The sequence below is a fragment of the Otolemur garnettii genome, unplaced genomic scaffold (genome assembly GCF_000181295.1).
Source record: "Otolemur garnettii isolate 467f Iridium unplaced genomic scaffold, OtoGar3 scaffold00015, whole genome shotgun sequence".
Taxonomy (NCBI): Eukaryota; Metazoa; Chordata; class Mammalia; order Primates; family Galagidae; genus Otolemur; species Otolemur garnettii.
Window position 1 is genome coordinate 29,013,641 of NW_003852410.1, and position 18,612 is coordinate 29,032,252.

Here is an 18,612-nt window from a genome sequence, read left to right on the forward strand (position 1 = left end):
AGGCAATAAAGGTCACCTCCCTCCCTAACTAGATAAACTGTGAGGACCCACTCCAACCTCCAGAATTGGTATAAAGAAGAATTCCCAAGAGAATGTGTTTGAAGCAGCTGACTCAGTGCAGTAGGTTAGTCAGATAAGGGAAATTCAGATAAAAGTTCTTTCTGAACCTGTCGTTTGTCCAAATGTGTTCACTATAAAGTAGTCTCTGTGCCATTCTGGTGGTTTGTTGGCCTGTTCATAAACAATATAAATTATTACTGAGATATCTTACTTTCTTTTTTCATATTGAGTCCTTGAAATCCAGTGTGTGTTTTAAACTTACAGACCATCTCAATTTAAACTAACTCCATCTCAACTGGTCAGTAAGCACTTATGCCTAATGACTATCACATTAGACAATTCAGTTCTGAAAGATAATATTGAAGAATAGCTTCACATCCCTAGGATAGGAAAAGATTCCTTAAGCCAGTTTCAAGTTTTATTAACTATAAAGAAAAAATACCTTTAAAATTGGACTACTAAAATAAGAAATTTATTAAAGGACACCACTTCAGCATGTAAAAAGGCACACCAGAGAGTGGAAGGAGATATTTGCAACCCAGGAAAGGCTCATGTCCAGACTATATAAAGAATCACAAATCAGCCAAAGAAAAAAAAAAGGGGGCAACCCAAAAGAAAGCAAAAATGACCAAGAAACTCAAACAGGCATTTCACAAAAGAAGATCTCTAAATGGCCAATAAACATATGAAAATGTTATCAGAGTGATAAATGTAAATCACTCTGATAAAATGTATCATCAGAGTGATACAAATTGAAAGTGTGCTATGATTCCATTACCCCCTTGCACTGGCTAAGATGTAAAATATTAATTTTGGTGAGGAGATGGAGCATCTGAAATGGAGTATAAATTGATATGACTGCTTTGGAAAACTGTTCTGGCTGCATCTACAAAAGATGAACATACCATACCTTTTTGCCCAATAATTACCCTCCCAGATATACAGCAAGTAGAACACATGTACAGTTTATCCTTATAGATAAACTGTGAGGACCCACTCCAACCTCCAGAATTGGTATAAAGAATGTTTTAAAATGAAAACCATTTGAGCTACAGAATATACAGGAAGAAATTGTATCTGAATTTCCTCTATCTAACTAAAGCAGAGCCTTTTGAAAATGTAGATGTAGCTGGAAGGTTCGTGGAGGCACAGTGGACGCTTACTGTTACTGTGCAGCCCACCAGAATCCGGGTCCATCCGTCCTCCCGGAGCCCCAGCAGAACCAGCCAAGTTTGCCATGCCTGACGTGGCACCCTGGAGCAGAGCGCTCACCGGTGCTCCCGGCGGCCGCGGAAAGGGCGCCTATCAGGACCGCAACAAGCCAGCCCAAATCCGCTTCAGCAACATTTCTGCGGCCAAAGGCTATTAGAACGAGCCTTGGACCAAAAGGAATGGAAAAAATGATTCAAGATGGGAAAGGTGATGTGACTATCACAAACGATGGGGCCACCATTTTGAAACAATTGCAGGTATTGCATCCAGCAGCCTGAATGCTGGTGGAGCTGTCCAAGGCTCAAGATAAAGAATCAGGAGATGGCACTACATCAGTAGTCATCGTTGCTGGCTCACTCTTAGATTCTTGTACCAAGCTTCTTCAGAAAGGCATTCATCCTACCGTCATTTCCAGGTCATTCCAGAAGGCTTTGGAAAACGGTATTGAAATCTTGAATGACATGTCTCGACCTGTGGAACTAAGTGACAGAGAAACTTTGTTAAGTAGTGCAACCACTTCATTGAACTCCAAGGTTGTCTCTCAGTATTCAAGTCTACTTTCTCCAATGAGTGTAAATGCAGTGATGAAAGTGATTGACCCAGCCACAGCTACTAGTGTAGATCTTAGAGATATTAAAATAGTTAAGAAGCTTGGTGGAACAATTGATGACTGTGAATTGGTGGAAGGACTGGTTCTCATCCAAAAGGTGGCAAATTCTGGCATAACCAGAGTTGAAAAGGCTAAGATTGGGCTTATTCAGTTTTGCTTATCTGCTCCCAAAACAGACATGGATAATCAAATAGTGGTTTCTGACTATGCCCAAATGGACCGAGTGCTGAGAGAAGAGAGAGCCTATATCTTAAACTTAGTGAAGCAAATTAAAAAAAACAAGATGTAATGTCCTTCTCATATAGAAGTCTATTCTAAGAGATGCTCTTAGTGATCTTGCATTACATTTTTTGAACAAAATGAAGATTATGGTGATTAAGGATATTGAAAGAGAAGACATTGAATTCATTTGTAAGACAATTGGAACCAAACCAGTTGCTCATATTGACCAATTCACTGCTGACATGTTGGGCTCTGCTGAGTTAGCTGAGGAAGTCAATTTAAATGGTTCTGGCAAACTGCTCAAGATTACAGGCTGTGCCTGTCCTGGGAAAACAGTTACAGTCGTCGTTCGTGGCTCTAACTACTGGTGATTGAAGAGGGTGACCACTCCATTCATGATGCCCTATGTGTTATTCGCTGTTTAGTGAAGAAAAGAGCCCTTATTGCAGGAGGTGGTGCTCCAGAAATAGAGTTGGCCCTCCGATTAACTGAATATTCATGAACATTGAGTGGTATGGAATCCTATTCTGTCTGTGCTTTTGCAGATGCTAAGGAGGTCTTTCCATCTACACTAGCTGAAAATGCTGGTCCGAATCCCATTTCTACAGTAACAGAACTAAGAAACCGGCATGCCCAAGGAGAAAAAAGTACAGGCATTAATGTCCGAAAGGGTGGCATTTCCAACATTTTGGAGGAGCTAGTTGTCCAGCCTCTGTTGGTTTCAGTCAGTGCTTTGACCCTAGCAACTGAAACTGTTCGGAGCATTCTGAAAATTGATGATGTGGTAAACACACGATAATCTGGATAACTGGCTGACTGGCACCAATATGGCCATAGTTCTTCAGCTAGAGTGGAAGTTGCCTTGGTAGTCCTTGTTGTTTAGAAGATTGTTTCCTCTATCAATTCCCAAGCTTTTGGTCTTCCAGTTGTAATTTGTTTGAAATCATATTAAAACAATTCAATGACAATTCAATGAAAATGTTAAAAAAAAAAAAAAAGAAAAGAAAAAGAAAATGTAGATGTATTAACCTCTCTGAGGGAGCTTCCTGTAAATTCAGTTGCCATTGTGACAGGTTACTCATTACTATTTAGCATTAAAAAGCCCAATAGAGCCTTCCATACTTTCATCCCATTGCATCCCTAAAACACCACACCCTCTTTGTTAAGTTGGTATATAAGCCTTTATCTCCTGCTATTCAGTGAGTTATTCATACTCAGCAACTCCTTTGTGCACTATAAATAAACTGTCTTTTCTCCTATTACTCTATCTATTGTCCGTTGGTTTGCATGTCCCCAGGCACTGGACCCTAGTTGGAAGTGGAAAAAGTTTTTCCTCCCTACAAAGACAGATACATGATAGCCCCAAAGTGGAAACAACCCATTCTCCTTCAGTAGTAGAAGGAATAAGAAAATTGTGTTTATTAACGCAATGGAATACATTCCTACAGAGTTCAGAAATAGGCAAACTGATTCATAGTGTTAGAAGCCACCATCTGGGTCACCCCCAAGAAAAGAATGTAACTGTTACTGCCAGTGAGGTTCTTTGCATGCAGGAGAAAGCCAATACACTGAGACAGCAAGGGTTGCAGTGAAGAAAGAGTTTAATATTACAGGGTCCCAAGCAAGGAGATAGGAGGAATTTCCCAAATCCATCTCCCCCAAAAAATTGAGGGCTAGGGTTTTTAAAGGTAGTTTGATGAACCAAGGACTAGGGGATTGGGTCTGCTGATTAGATTAGCTAGGGATAAATACATAGGGTTGCAAAGCAGAAATTAACTCTTGGGCTGAGAGACAACTTAGGGAGAGGACCTGTTGAATCAGTATGGCCATGAGCCCAGTTGGCATCAGTTGGTCCCCATAAATGCAGAGTCTGGAAAATATCTCAAAGATGAGTCATAGGTTTTCCTGTAATGATATTATCTATAGAAGTGATTAGGGATGTTACAGATCTTAAACACTAGTCAGGGAAAGATATGCGACTCCTAAACAGTAAGCAGTTAACAGGAAGGCAAGCAATGAAATAATGGCTGGCTAACTATTAGCTTATGCCTATACTTCTCTAGAAATCAGACTTCTAACACAGGTCTTACCTTCAATATAGGTGATTTCGTAATTATTAGGAGGAAGAAGAGATAATTATCTATTGCTTGACCTAGGTTGTAGTTATAGTTTGCTTTGGGATTACTCATTGAGATGTACATTTAGTATTTATTAGTACATTTTTCTGTGTGTTATACTTCAATAAGAATTTATTAATAAAAACCATTAGTGTAATTCTTAGTCTAATATGGTCAGCTCTTTCTGACATTTCAATATGTCTGTCTTTCTCCCTTTTTATAATAAGGTAGTATGTAAGCTTTCTGTGGTATGAGTACCATGTTTAAGTTAAATAGCAACAAGAGTAACACTATGAATAATTATGATGATGGTAGCTTGGTGAATTGAAAAAATTATTGCCTTTCCTGGCAAGCCCAATTTACTCACTAGAATAGTCCAAGCAACAAAAGAGTTCTGATTATTTCCTCCCAATGTTTTAAAAATAGCATTTTACCAGTGTATCTGTTCAAAAGTCCATTTATCACCCACATCAGTGTTCTATCACAATATTTTTTGTTAACTGAAATGTTACAATTAAAACATGCTGCAACTGCTGAGAAATAGATCTAGTCAACTAAAGATCCTATCAACTTGCTCCAGTTCCTTATTTTCTTGTACAACCAGCCAGCACTGGTAGGAAATTAAATTGTCATTCACCTCACAGAGCCTTCTTTTTAGCATACATTGTTTTATTTGACTACTGAACATAGAGGTATAACCAAACTTTGAAAAGAAAATGGAAATCAGTACATAAATATGGTATCTGATAATATGACACAATTAATGATGAAAATGATACCCAGTAGTTATTCTTTACAAAAGCCCAGAGAGCTAAATTAAAGCATTAAATTAAACCTCACCTACTCTTTCTGCACCATTAAGTCCCATCATTCTGCAGATTTAGATGGTTTCATTTTGTATTCTAATTTTAAAGCAATTATTCTCTAGTTAAAGTTTGAAAAGGCTGCAAAGTTTTCTGCTCTTGATTTGCTAATGACTTAGTTACAAAGCATTTAACACACAGTTGTCTCATAACTCTTTAAAAGGTATTATATAAGGTTTCTTGAGAAATTACAGAATTTTTTTCTGTAATTCCAGATAACTGTTAACTCTCTTCATGTGTGATAAGTTTTATTTTGTGGCAGCGTGTGGAGAGACTTTGCATACGAGTATACCATGTTAAAATTGACCTTTTACCAAGACAGGTTTGAACTGGGAGGTCTGCTTATATGATGATTTTTTTCAACCAAATGCAGATTGAAAATACAATATTTGTGGAATTTGAAACCTGCTAAAAGGGAGGGCCCACTTTTCTAGAGCTCAGACTTCAATATTCAAGTGGTTTGGTAGGAAGGAGTAGAACCATATCCCCACATGTACCAAGGGACCACTGTATATTTAATCCCTGCCACAATCTGGTGTGGTCAATTCTATTATTCCTGTATTCCAGATGAGGAAACTATTAAGAGATGAGAATTTGCTTCTGAGCTGTTCAGTGGACCTGGTTTAGTGCACGCAGAAGAACTAGCAAGTTAAGCTGAGTTAAAGAGAGAGCAAGAAACTGGGGTAGTGGAAAATGAAGCAGCTGGGACTCAAATATGGTAAAGAAAGAAGTATAATTTTCATTTAAAGCAAAGAATGGATAAGCATAGACATTTCTAGGCCAAGGGAAAAGGGTCCACCTCATAAGTAAGTGGAGACACCACACGAAAGCAGTACACATGTATAAGTACTTTCATCCCAATTCCTCTTCTGTTTGTCTGTAAGAATTGCCATTGGTTCCCTTGGGCCTGCAGATGTACTATCCTGGTTTCAGTGGTTGTGGATTACCTCAGTTGTCACATAAGTCCAGTTTTCTTTATTTTCTCTCAATAATTATTAACTGTTATTTTACTGGTGATGGTGACAGTGTCTGTTAGTCTTGTAATGTTTGTGGCAATCATGGTGTGCGTTGTTCTGTAACAGGGATCCTTGTCTTTGTTTTATGGGGTATCTTTATCTCTGTCTCATAGGGGAATCATTCGTAGGCTAGAGGTCATGGATCACAGGCTAGAAGTCATATTTTACAGGAACAGTACATACTTGGTTAACTAGGTCACACTCACCCCAAATTCCTCATCTCACTTCAGGGCTCTTTCCAACTTTCTTGTCTAGAAGGCCATAATTCTCTCCCACCTCCCTGTAACCCCTTTAACCTCCTTTCATACCTAATCAGAAACAAAGACACAGAGTTTGACCCAATGCTTACAAGGCTAACATTGGGGGTCCGGGGATACCTGTTCCCCAAACCCAGTTGACCTGGTTCAAATACTTGGCTGAGCTAGAAAGTTCAACTGAAGCATGGCAGTAATTGAAAGCAAAAATGAATGGAAAATGGAAATAAAACTGGAGCAGCACAGGCAGTGTGACTAGAGAGCAAAAGTGACCTACACAAATTTCAGTATAGCAAAGAAAATTTTCATTTAAGAATAAAGAGAAAGTTTAGAGCACTTCCAAAGAGATTTGGAAGAGGGTCCCCTCTCATGATAGAGAAGAAGTGAGAGAGATGGGGATGCAAAGATAGTGCAGAGGAATAAATACCCTCTTTCTCTCCATTGGAAGCTGGTTGTAACTCTTTCATTGGCCTCTCTGTGCCTCCAAGAATTACTGCCTTTTTTATTGGTCATTGATTATTGTCTTTTTCTATTGGTCATTGGTTACCTAGGTTACTTGAGATCCACATTCTCCCCTACTCCCTGTTTTCGGCAAGAGTTACTGTGGGCCCTCCAGAGTTCCTCCAGGAAAGCAGGCCAGGCTTTCCTCCCTTCCCCCTTAAAGTCCCTTTCTTTGTGTCCCTTCTCAGCTAAAAGGAAATTTTAGCTGAGATCAAAAACTATGCAACTTAACTGATAAGCTATATTGGTACCTCAAATACATGTCTAATATAGAGCTGCACATTGGATTGTCAAGTGTTTTTTTTTTCTTTCCACAGTGATGGTAGTAGTTATTGTTGCTGCGACAATCCCACCCTAGGTTCTTGTTCATCTAGACAAGCAGTGCAGAAATGTTATCATCACATTTTAGAATCAACCAAGGCTTGCTGGGTTTTAGGAAATCCATCCTATAAGTTGGGGTGGTCAAACTCTGCCTAAAGAGTTTTTCTAATTGATTCTTCATTGCCTCCCATTACTTCTCATATAGTGTTCTATGCATTTAGAAGCTCAAAAATGCCTGTGGATTCTTAGCAATAGGATTTCCCTGGTAAACATGGTTTAAATATGAATTTAATGTGTTTATCTGATAGGCCCATTATATTACATATATACGTTTCCTAGAGATAGCCCCAAATCAGCCATGCATGGTTTCCTTTTTCACTGGGTTCTCCAAATTGGTCTATCTACAATGAATTAGAGGTTTTTGGAGGACAACTTATCACCCTTGCTCTCTACTAGAGCTGTTAATATGAAATATTTATTAAATCTTTTTTTTATTTTTAAAATTAAGCTTAAATTATTTTTAAGCTGTGCATGGTAGCACATGTGTGTAGTCCCAGCTACTCTGGAGGCTGAGGCGGGAGGATGGCTTAAGTCTCGGAGTTTGAGACCAGCTTGGAAAATATAGAAAGATGCTAACTCTAGAAAAAATAAAAAATAAATTCTTATTATAGACCTTTTTGCTGTCTTCGATAATATTCCTTTATATACTTATAGTATACCCCCAATGGATGCCTGAAACCATAGATTGTACCAAACCCTATGTACACTTTTTTCTTATACATACATGCCTATGATAACAGTAAAAGAATAACTAATAATAAAATAGATTAATTATAACAAAATACTGTTCACAATTTCACAGACAGAAGATTTGTTCTTAACATAGATTTTAGTGACCTCAATATATGATTTCTTTCATACTAAGTAGAGAATTTTCAAGGTCTTTACTTAAAGGAATCACTTGTATGGCTTCTTTTTGTCATATCCAAATTGTCAGCATCACTGCTCTTGAGCTTTGGGGCCATTATTAAGTAAAGTAAGAGTTACTTGAATGCTGTGTTACCTCAACAGTCAATGTGATCACTGAGGTATTCACATCAAACTATGCAGAATGATGCTTAACTTAAAACTCACAAATTTCTTATTTCGGAATTTTCCATTTAATGATTTCAGACTGAGCTTGACCTCAGGTAACTGAAACCACAGAAAGCAAAACCTAAGATAAGAGTGGGGAAGCTACTGGATTTATTAACTGTCTTCACTTCTGGATTATAAGCTCCATCTGATCAGAGACTCTGTGTTTTGAGTACTACTCTATCATCAATACCTAGAACAGAAGTATAAAATGGTCTAGACTAGGCACTCAGGTAACTTTAAAATGTTCCTCAAAGATATTGTCAAGGAGGAAACATGATTTTTCCTTAACCCCTGTGAGTTCTTAGTTAGAATGAACCTGGTAACAAAAGATAGATTAACAAGAGAAAAACAAGTTTATTAACATGAAGTACACATTTTGTAGGAGAAACCCCAATAAAAAGCAACTCAAAGCAGTGCCTTAGAACTCTGGTTTTTATAACATCTTTAACAAAGAATAATGCATTTGTGGGGAAATGACAGGACAAAGGAAAGCAGGTTTAGGATTCCAAGGGCTGGAAACCTGAGAAGTAAATACATGGGAGGAAACAAATGGAATGAGGTTTGCGTGCAGGTTCCTCTGGTGCCATCTGGAGCAGAGAGGTCTAGAGTTATCTCCAGTAAAGGAGAATTTATATCCTGCTTTCAAGTAGATAAGGGAAAGGATAACAGGTTCTTTTTCTGTATTCACTCCTCCTTAATTGTCTTCCACTCAAAAATCATTTTTATGTCAGAGGCATATTTTGGAGTGAATCGTTCTGATTTCTTTCAATATATAAAGGTGAACCTGTTGGGCTAGTGGGGCAACTTCCATGATGCCATGTTTATTTGAGATAAATCTTCATTCTATGTCTATCCTTCACTTGGGTAAAAAGGTAACATTAAGTCTGTCCCATAGAAATGCAGAAATTCTAAAGGACCTCTTCAGGAATATCATAGCTTTACACCATTTTTCTTAGTCTTTATTTTTCTGTTGGGAAATAGATGTCATTTACATGTGCACACTTTGATGGACATGAGTCAAGACCCTATTGGTTACAAACCACACAAACTCATCTCAAACTTACTTAGGAACAGGGGCATTTATGGGCCCCAATAGTGGAAAAGTTTAGGAGCTAATGTGCAGGCTGGACTGTATCACAGACCTCAAGTGCTAGACTAGGGCCTGGGTTCCTCCTTATTGCTCTCTTTCCATTGCCTTTTTTCTAACCAGGCCCCAGGAGGTTCCAGTTTACATTGTTTCTTTAACCTTCATAAATTCTTAGTTGTAAGGAACCCCTAAAACAAAAGACAGATTAACAAGAAAAAAACAAACAGAAATTTATTAACATGTACATTTTAACTTGTATATGGGAGACACTCCGGAAATGAGTCATTCTCAAAGTGGCTTTGAATTCTAGTCTATTTAATATCTTCAACAAAGAACAGGAAATTTTAGAGAAGTGAAAAGACAAAGAAAAAGGACTTTGAGTTTCTAGGGGCAGCCACTTGTGGAAGACAAATAAATGGCAGATAAAGGCTAGTTCCTTATTCATGTAGATTCCTCTGGTGCCATCTCCTAGTCTGACAGTTTCTCAAGTTGTCCTTAATATTTGTCTTCCCTGCTAGAAAGTGGACCAGGGTACCTTTTGTTTTTGTAAATCTATGTTCTGCTTTTAGGCAAATAGGGGGAGGGCAGAGAGCTCTCTTGCCTGTTGCTTCTTAGTTGCCTTCAACCCAACAATGCACAGGAGGTATGTTTTGGGATGGCGAATTCTGACCTCTCACAGTGTTATGCTCACTGCTCATAAACCCAGATAAAGTCTAGAAGACTCTTGCATAGCTTAGGTATCATACCTTCCTCCATACTGGGAGTTAAGGGAGCCCCCCCAAACCACATGAAATGGGTTGCTCAAAGGAAGGAAGAGCTAGATTCTCAGAAGAGGGAGAGGAGAGGTATGTTAAGCCAACCAAAATCATTATTGCCATAATATACATCATTAGGTAGGCTTTAATTCTTTAACAGCTCCTTTTATAAGCATTTGCTGAGTTTCTACTATAAAGGGTGCCATGTACACCCTTTCCTTTCCACTTCCCTTCAAGAAAACATGTGAATGGGAATAGTATTGAGATTATCTTGAATTCTTTTCTATTAACTTTTCAAGTGAATTATTTACATACTGTCATAAGGAAATTATTTTTGCAACATACAATTGCAACACACTAGTTGGCAGGTATTTACTTGTGCCCTTACTAAATTCCAAGAACACACACCAAAAAAGAGCAGGTTTTTGCTCCCAAAAGATTGAGAGTTGCTGTTTTAAGGGTTAAAATTTCAAACTATATTGCCAAGATTGGCTACACAAAACATAATCACCATTTTATAGTTAAAACTGATTTTTAAGAGCAAGAAACAGACCATTAATAAACCAATCTTGCATTAGACATCTTGACATTTAAATTGACTTCGTGCAAATAAAATAAAGAAATTGAATTTTCTGATTTACTCACCACACACCATATAGATGCGTTTCACATTCACATCTTGAAAATGTAATAAGGGCATTGCATCGCTTTATGTGTGGCATGGTGTTCAGTAACCGCCAACTTGGATGACACTAAACTGAGAAATCTCCTATCACTTTTTTGTTCTTCTGTTTTATTGTGTGATCTTTCCAGGTAGTTGATTTTGTGTGTGTATCTTTATTGAAGCATTCTGAAGTTACTACTCATTTCTACTACTTAGGTGAAACTCATTTTTCCTACATGGAAATCTCAAGGGGAAGAATTAAAGTGTTTATGCCCATGGCCCTCACCATAAGAAATAAAATATAAAAGAGTTTTCACTTTATCCTAACCTGACTTTGAATATTTATGGAACATGCTCAATTTGTAGCTTTAGCTAATGGCACTCCAATGTCACACTTCTCTGTTTAACATTCAGCTTTGTTAATCAACAAAACCATAGATTGGCTCTTTGCATGTTGATTAAATTGATTACAGCTGTAGGCCTTGATAGCATTTTTTTTCAAGTGTCTCTAATTAATCAGACAATGCTTGATTAGTTTTTTCTGTTCTGAGGAGATAAACTGACTTTCTTGAGAATTTTTACCTCAAAATGATTCCCTTCCGGTGAAAGGTAAAGGATAAGTGAGTCACTGCCTACTTTTCCATGAGGCTTAGACCTTTTATCCGCCAGCAACTAAAAAAAAGAAAAAGAAATTTTTTGAAAAGCAAATTGGAACATAATATTAAACTTCTTTTCACATGCTCCTGTGAATACATCTCCTAGAATGTAAAAGCCTATTTCCTCTGAGATTTTAGCCTGTCTTTTCCTGGTTGTAGACCATCTTCCAGTTTTGCCGTTACAACCATTCTTTGTCAAGCTGTAGACTGAACTCTCTGACCTGACATTGTAGATTTCATACTAGGGATCATTTTGTTTTAATAACCAAGTTCACGAATGACATGTTAAAAGAAAAAAGCTACCATTTATGCCAGGGGCCCTCAAACTTTTTTTTTTAATTAAATGATAGCTGTATACATTAATGCAAACATGGGGTACAGTGTAGTGTTTTCATATACAATTTGAAATATTTTCATCAAACTGGTCAACATAGACTTTGTGTCATTTACTTAGTTATTGTGTTAAAACATTTATACTCTAGTTCTAGAAAAGTTCACTTGTGACTGGAAAGATCATCTCAAACTTTTTAAACGGGGCCAGGTCACTGCCCCTCAGACCATTAGAGGGCCGGACTGCAGGCCCCAGGACAAGTCAGCTGCTAAGCAGGACAGGCAGGGGCGGCAAAAACACCCGGCGGGCTGGATAAATGTCCTTGGCAGGCCACATGTGACCCGTGGGCCATAGTTTGAGGATGCCTGACTATGCTTTAGTCATATCTATAGCTTTAGATAAAACAACTATTATTTATGCAAACTTGGCAATTTACCAGAACATTAGCAACATTTGTAAAGACCTAAAATGTTTAGTTTTATTCACTGGAGTTCATATTTCTAATGGGGAAGGGTACTTGGATCAACTCAGTGCCCTTGGCAAAGAGGTGGCAACCCTTTTTCCTCTCCCCTCCATTGGTCGAAGGACTAATCTAGCACCTATGTCCACATCACCTGAAACACTTTTTTAAAAGTATTTATAAACTGGGTTTCAGAAGTGTTTTCATGTAGATGTCATCAAATTAGAAGCTGCTGGAGAGGCTCTGCTTTTAAAAAGAAAGTAGAAAAAAAATTCAACCAGAGTAGAAAGGTAAAGAGTGAAAAATAAGTCTTATTCCTCCAGCCCCTACAACATTATATTCCTGCTGCCAGATATGATGATGGTTACCAGTTTCTCTGGCAATCTTCAGAAATTGTCTTTGCACACACTAGAAAATATATATTTATCACATGTGCATGTATATACAAGGTCAGACAATAAGTTCACAAACTTGTCTTAGAAAAAGTGCTACATACCTCATTGCTGAATATCACTACAGTCACCTTCAAAGTACTCCCCCTGGGAAGCTATGCACTGACACCAGCACCTCGTCCACCCTTCAAAGCAATTTTGTAACTCTTTTTCTGGAATGGCTATCAGAGCTGTCACCATACAAGATCTGACAATTAAGTTTTCAAATCTTCCTAGAAAAAGTGTTTTGAAGAGTGGACTAGGCGCTGGCATCAGAGCACACCTTCCCAAGGGGAATATGTCAAAGGTGACAATAGTGGCATTCAGCAATGAGGTATGTAGCACTTTTTCTAGGTTGGGTTTATGAACTTAATTGTCTGACTCTGTGTACACACACACAACTCTACATAAAAGGCATAAGACTATACTATTATACAACTCATACATACAAATTAAAGACATTCTTCATCATCCGCTAGGTATTTCATTGTTTGGATGTACCATAATCTATTCATCCAGTTTCCTGGTAATGGACATTTAGGTCGTTTCTAGCTTTTTATTACTATATATAGTGCTATATTAAACATCATCACTAGCATATCTTTATAAGGCTGAACAGTGGTTCTAGCAATGGAATTACTTGGTCAAAAGGTACTTTTGCAGGATATAACCAAATTGTTCATCAATTTACTGCCCTACCAGCAGTGCATGCAAGTGTTGCATTTCCTTAATCTTATACAATGTTTTATTAAACCTTAGAAGTTTTGCCAAGCTGCAGCATGTTAATCACATGACATTATTTTAATTGCATTTCTGTAATTGCATACAAGGTCAAGAATTTTATATCTGGAGGGACACTTTACCTTTCTCTTTTTCTAACCTGCCCATTCGTATATGTGCCTACTTTTCTGGGGACCATGCCTTATATTTGTCCAGTATCCTTATGTATCTAACACAGTGTTGGGCACATAGACACTTGATAGCTGCTTTAAATGGGTACATGAGATAGCTAGAAAGAATCTAAAATATTCCTTATTAGAGAGTAGATCCCTAAGACAAAGTGCCATCACTAGAGAGCCTCACTCTTATAGAATGACAAAAAGAAGATATCTTCTCAGGAAATTTCTGTACATTATGAAAGGAAGGAAAGACTTTCTCTACCCTTTTAGATTCTGTGAGCTGGATCCTGTGAATCAAATTGACTTGTTATTAATATTTTGAGTTTACATGTACACGTCGGCCTTCATAGAAAAGAAATGAAAACTCAAAGAAATGCTAGACCCAGAAAGCTATATACCATTTTAACAAAGATAGATAAATTATGTAACAAAACAAAGGAAAGGGAAGAGTGGGCTAAGGGCTGAAAATTGTGGAAAATTGATTAGGAAATCTATGTGGGAAATGAGTGGATGATAAGGGTTACTTTAATAAGGTTTGTTTGTACTGGCTCCAAATAATCAGTCTGCTAAAGTGGTGTTTTGAGGATGGCATATTCTTACCACCCTCATTATTTTGGGCATATTAGGAAATAGATGTTGTCAAGAGGGTGGTTCTCTGTTTCATATATGTATTAAATTTCCAAAATAACATTATTATTCCTTGTCTAGATTATACAGTCACAAGCTCCTAACTAATCTTCCTGCTCCCTCTTATTCCCCACCAATTTGTTCTCCACAAAACAACCACTATGATCTTTCTAAAATGCAAGCCCAAGATTATTCTAGCTTACAATCCTTCAGTAGATCCTCAGGGCCGTGAGAATAAAGAACTCCTTAGTTTGCCATCCAAGTATCTTACATCTTCAGCAACTGACCATAGTGTTCTCACTCAACACATATTTTCCCAGTGCCCATCATTTCACACTGCTTGGAGTACCCCTAAGTTCCTCACACCTTTGTGCTATAGTTCATACTGTTTATTCTAGAATATTCTTCCATCTTTTGACTCTCTTGCCTTATTCTCATGCTTCAGGAAAACCCTCCCTCCACTATTCTCCTAACTAAAAAAGTTTCCCTGGGCTTACATCTATATAATTACATTTACTTCACTCTTATAAATGTTGTTCTAATAGTCTGTTCCCAATCAACAAAATTCTTTAATGGAAGAAACCATGTCTTACTACTCAGTATCCAGCATAAAGTCTACAACACTGTAGGAGCTTAATAAATACCTATTAAATGTAAAATTACTAATCAGCTATGCTGATAATGGTATAGAGAAGGAAAGAAATGGTCTAGCCTTATTCTGTATTGCCTCAAGTAGATATTAATGTTCCATTTCAGAAGATCTCACCTAACAGGTACAATGTACAGGTATGTGGCACACTTTCTGGGTGAAAGTCACAACTACAATTTGGACTTTACCTTTTCAACACAAACAATATAACCGAATCATATGTACCCTCATATTAATCAAAATTGTTTTAAAAATTAATGTTCTCATGTTGTATTTGAATTTGATTTCTGATTCCTAGATTTGTGCCTGCAGAGTTGAATTATCTGTCATATCTAATGGGGCCAATGTCTGGGAAATGGTCCCAAAATGTTGTCATTAAAATTTTCTTAATTCCAGGGAAAATACTGATACAGGAAAGATATTCAGAAAGATAATCTATAGAGAATATATAAAATATATTTAATAGAATATAAAGAAGTTAATGCTTTTGTGATTTCTTAGAGCACTGGGCACTTACGGGGAGCTAGATCCTCTCTGCTTTATGGCCTTTCTGTTAAAGACATGGGCAGGAAAGGTGATTTTGTAGATGCCAGGAGAAGAGAGAATATGATTTCCCATTTGTATCAGTGTTTGTCGTATGCCTCCAGATAAACCTCAATTGATGTGAGAAGAAAATCCAATGGTATTTGTTTGTGTGTTTGCCAACTTCTGCTGTGAAAAAGATGTGATCCTTTGTATTCCAGATGTCACCATAATGTAAACATCCACTGGGAGCACTGGAGCACGTTCAGGAGGGGAGGAGAAGAAGAAATGTCTGGCAGTCATAATTCTCATGTCATTCTCAACTAACTGCCTTTTAAGACTCCTGTTATTTTTCCCACAGCTCTCAGACTCCTGACCTACTCTCTACATGGTCTTCCTTGAAGAACTCATTTGTTTACTCATCTTTTTTACCTCATTGGTTTGTCTTTCTCTTATGACCCTGGCCTTCCTACAAGTATCTATTCATTCAGCAAACATTTATTGAGAATCCAATATGTGAAAAAGATAGATATGACCACCTGTCCTGTGGAGGTTACCACCAGCACAAAAGGCAAATAATGACTCAGTTACACAAATGGCTCAGTTACACACTGAGATGACTGCTCTCCACTCCCAGACAGGCTGATGAACATGAACTACATCAGTGGGCCCCCTTGCCCTCTGGCTTCTGGCAAGGCTCAGCCAATGGAAATCAGAGGAGGATGGAGAAGGCAATCAGGGTCACTATTCCACAGCTTCCTTCCTGTAGGACTAACTCCAGCTTACAGCAAACTTTGACAGTCACAACTCCTTTCCAAGAAACCCTTTCTCCATACCTTTTGATTTCAAGGTCTAGTCAATTCTACTTTGTTTTCCCTAAGACTTAGGAATGGCAATAGCCATGAGATTCTATACTGTCCCTTGTGGTTCCCATGTATCTACCCTTACCTTTCTGATTAGCTTTTTCTTAGACTCAAGTAATCCTAATTTAAGCATGCCAAGTGTTTCCTGCTGGAATCCTTACTGATAGAGAACTTGTGTTAGATTTAGAACTCAAGCAAGTCTTCTCTGAAGTAATGTTTGAGCTGAAAGCTGAAGGCTGACGGATAAAGAATGTCAACCAGGCCATTGTGAGAAGACAGACTAGGCTTTTTCTGTAAAGCCTGAGAGTAGTATGGTTCTGACTGTAAGGGAAAAGTGCAGACATATGCTGGGGAGACATACAGTGCTTGAAGCCAATGTAGTGACTTGGAATTTTACCCTAGGATCAATTTTTACTAAGCTCACACTGGTTTGGATTATAGTGAGTCCAGATTGGCTGGGGGAAGAAAGGGAAGAGAAGCTAGAGCAGAGATGAATTTGGAGATATAGCAATATATTCAAAAGCCAAGTCTAGGTCTTAACAATGGATCCCTAAATATTTCCAGCATATCACATGGAGAAATTTACAAGGCCTCACATTCCCCTTGTGCTAAACCACATACTTCTATCATGGCAAACTGGTTTCCTTTCCCTGGTTTTCCAGTTTATTCAGTGCCCAGTATATTGTTTCATCTCCCTAGAATCCAGACTTTAAACTTCCTCATTCTCTCTTCAGATTGGCTTCTTCCAACTGATGGGAAATGTTATTACCAGTAGCATCTTAGTTCGCTTCTCTTGACTTCTGTCTTCATTGTGGGACTGTCTCTCCTTTACAGATGTACTTTGAGAAGTTTCAGGGAAGCATGGGATGGACCCAGATTAGGTCAGGTGTTTGCCTATGGACCAATCAGCTGTGGCTGTGGGCTCATGTAGGAACATGAAACTCCTAGAAACCCTTGTGGTTAGAGGTGGCTGCTCCAAGAAGAAGGGAGAGGAAGGAGTCTTGGACAATCTCTTCACTCTATCCTACTATGTCTTTTTTTTTTTTAAGTGGCAGAGTTTTCTTCTGTTACACAGGCTAGAATGCAATGGCACCACCATCTCATTGCAGTCTCCAACTCCTGGGCTCAAATGATGCTCCTGCCTCAGCTTGCCAAGTAGCAGGGACCACAGGTGTGCACCACCATGCCCAGCTATTTTTTTTAATTTTTTTTTTTTTTTTATGATTTAACATTTTTATCTGTTGCCCAGGCTGGTCTCAAACTCCTGGCCTCAAATGATGCTCCTGCCTCAGCCTCCCAAAGCATTAGGATTAAAGACATGAGCCCCCATGCCCAGTCTCCTTCTATGTCTTGAAGAAAAATTAGAATTGTTCCTTAACCCCAAGGAGTAATGATAGGAGAAACAGGTAGAGGTGAAAAGAAAACAGTTGTTGCAAAAGATACTAGATCACCATGATTTTATAGCTGAGTAGTACACCATGTTGTCTAAGTGAAGTATCACAAGAATGGAAAAAAACACCTCATGTACTCAATACTAAATTGGAACTCACCGATCAATACTCATGTGCACATAAGGAAGCAAAACAGCCCAGGAATCAAATAGGTGGGAGTGGGGAGAGGAAGTAGGTTAATTCACACCCAATTTGTACAATGCACATATTCTGGGTGAAGGGGACACTTACAACTGCGACTTAAAAAGTACTAAAGCAAATTATGTAACCAAAATGTGTGTACCCCAATAATATTCTGAAATTTAAGAAAAAAACAGATTTTGCCTCAACGTGAGGAAGAACTGTTTAACAGTCAAAGCTATTTGGAGATGAAATATCCTTAAAAGCAGTAGGTATGCAGTTACTGAAGGTGCTCAAGTAGGGATTAGAGAGCCACTTGGTGCGAGTGCTATGGAAGGGTCTCAGAGTGTACATGGGAGCTGTTCTTCCCTGAGAATCTGGTTCAAGACCTCGTGAGGAAAACAAACCAAAATTAAACAGCATCTTACTACTTATTCAAGGACATCTTAAGAGATACACAAGAGAGTTCCCAACTTATAGTTTGAGCTCTCTACTTCAAATGGGAGGTAAATTCTATGAAGACATGCTACTGAAGCATTTTTGTATATGTAAGTTTTAAAAAAAACATATTTTTCTTAGTTTTTTATGCTAGTAAATATATTTATGAAACAGCATTCATTTTCTCAGGTAGAAAATTGAATTTTTCTTTCTTGGCTATAAAGAAACAGGTGTGTGTCCCCAAAATGACCCCAAATTGCGTATGTACCAAGCGCGTGATGAGGGAACAATAGCACACTCCTAGCAGGCAAGAAACGCAAGATGGAGGGAGAATGCAGAGTGGGTT

The 18,612-nt window shown here is 38.1% G+C and overlaps 1 protein-coding gene and 1 pseudogene across 3 annotated transcripts in view; both read left to right on the forward strand.

Annotated features, from left to right (window-relative positions):
* CUNH3orf67 (chromosome unknown C3orf67 homolog) overlaps positions 1-18,612 on the forward strand; it is a 303,013-nt gene that overhangs the window by 263,686 nt on the left and 20,715 nt on the right. The window lies entirely within an intron of this gene.
* On the forward strand, positions 1,298-2,954 carry LOC100957299 (annotated as a pseudogene). Its single transcript, XR_001161075.1, has 2 exons — positions 1,298-1,479; positions 1,546-2,954. The product of XR_001161075.1 is annotated as a T-complex protein 1 subunit delta-like (transcript).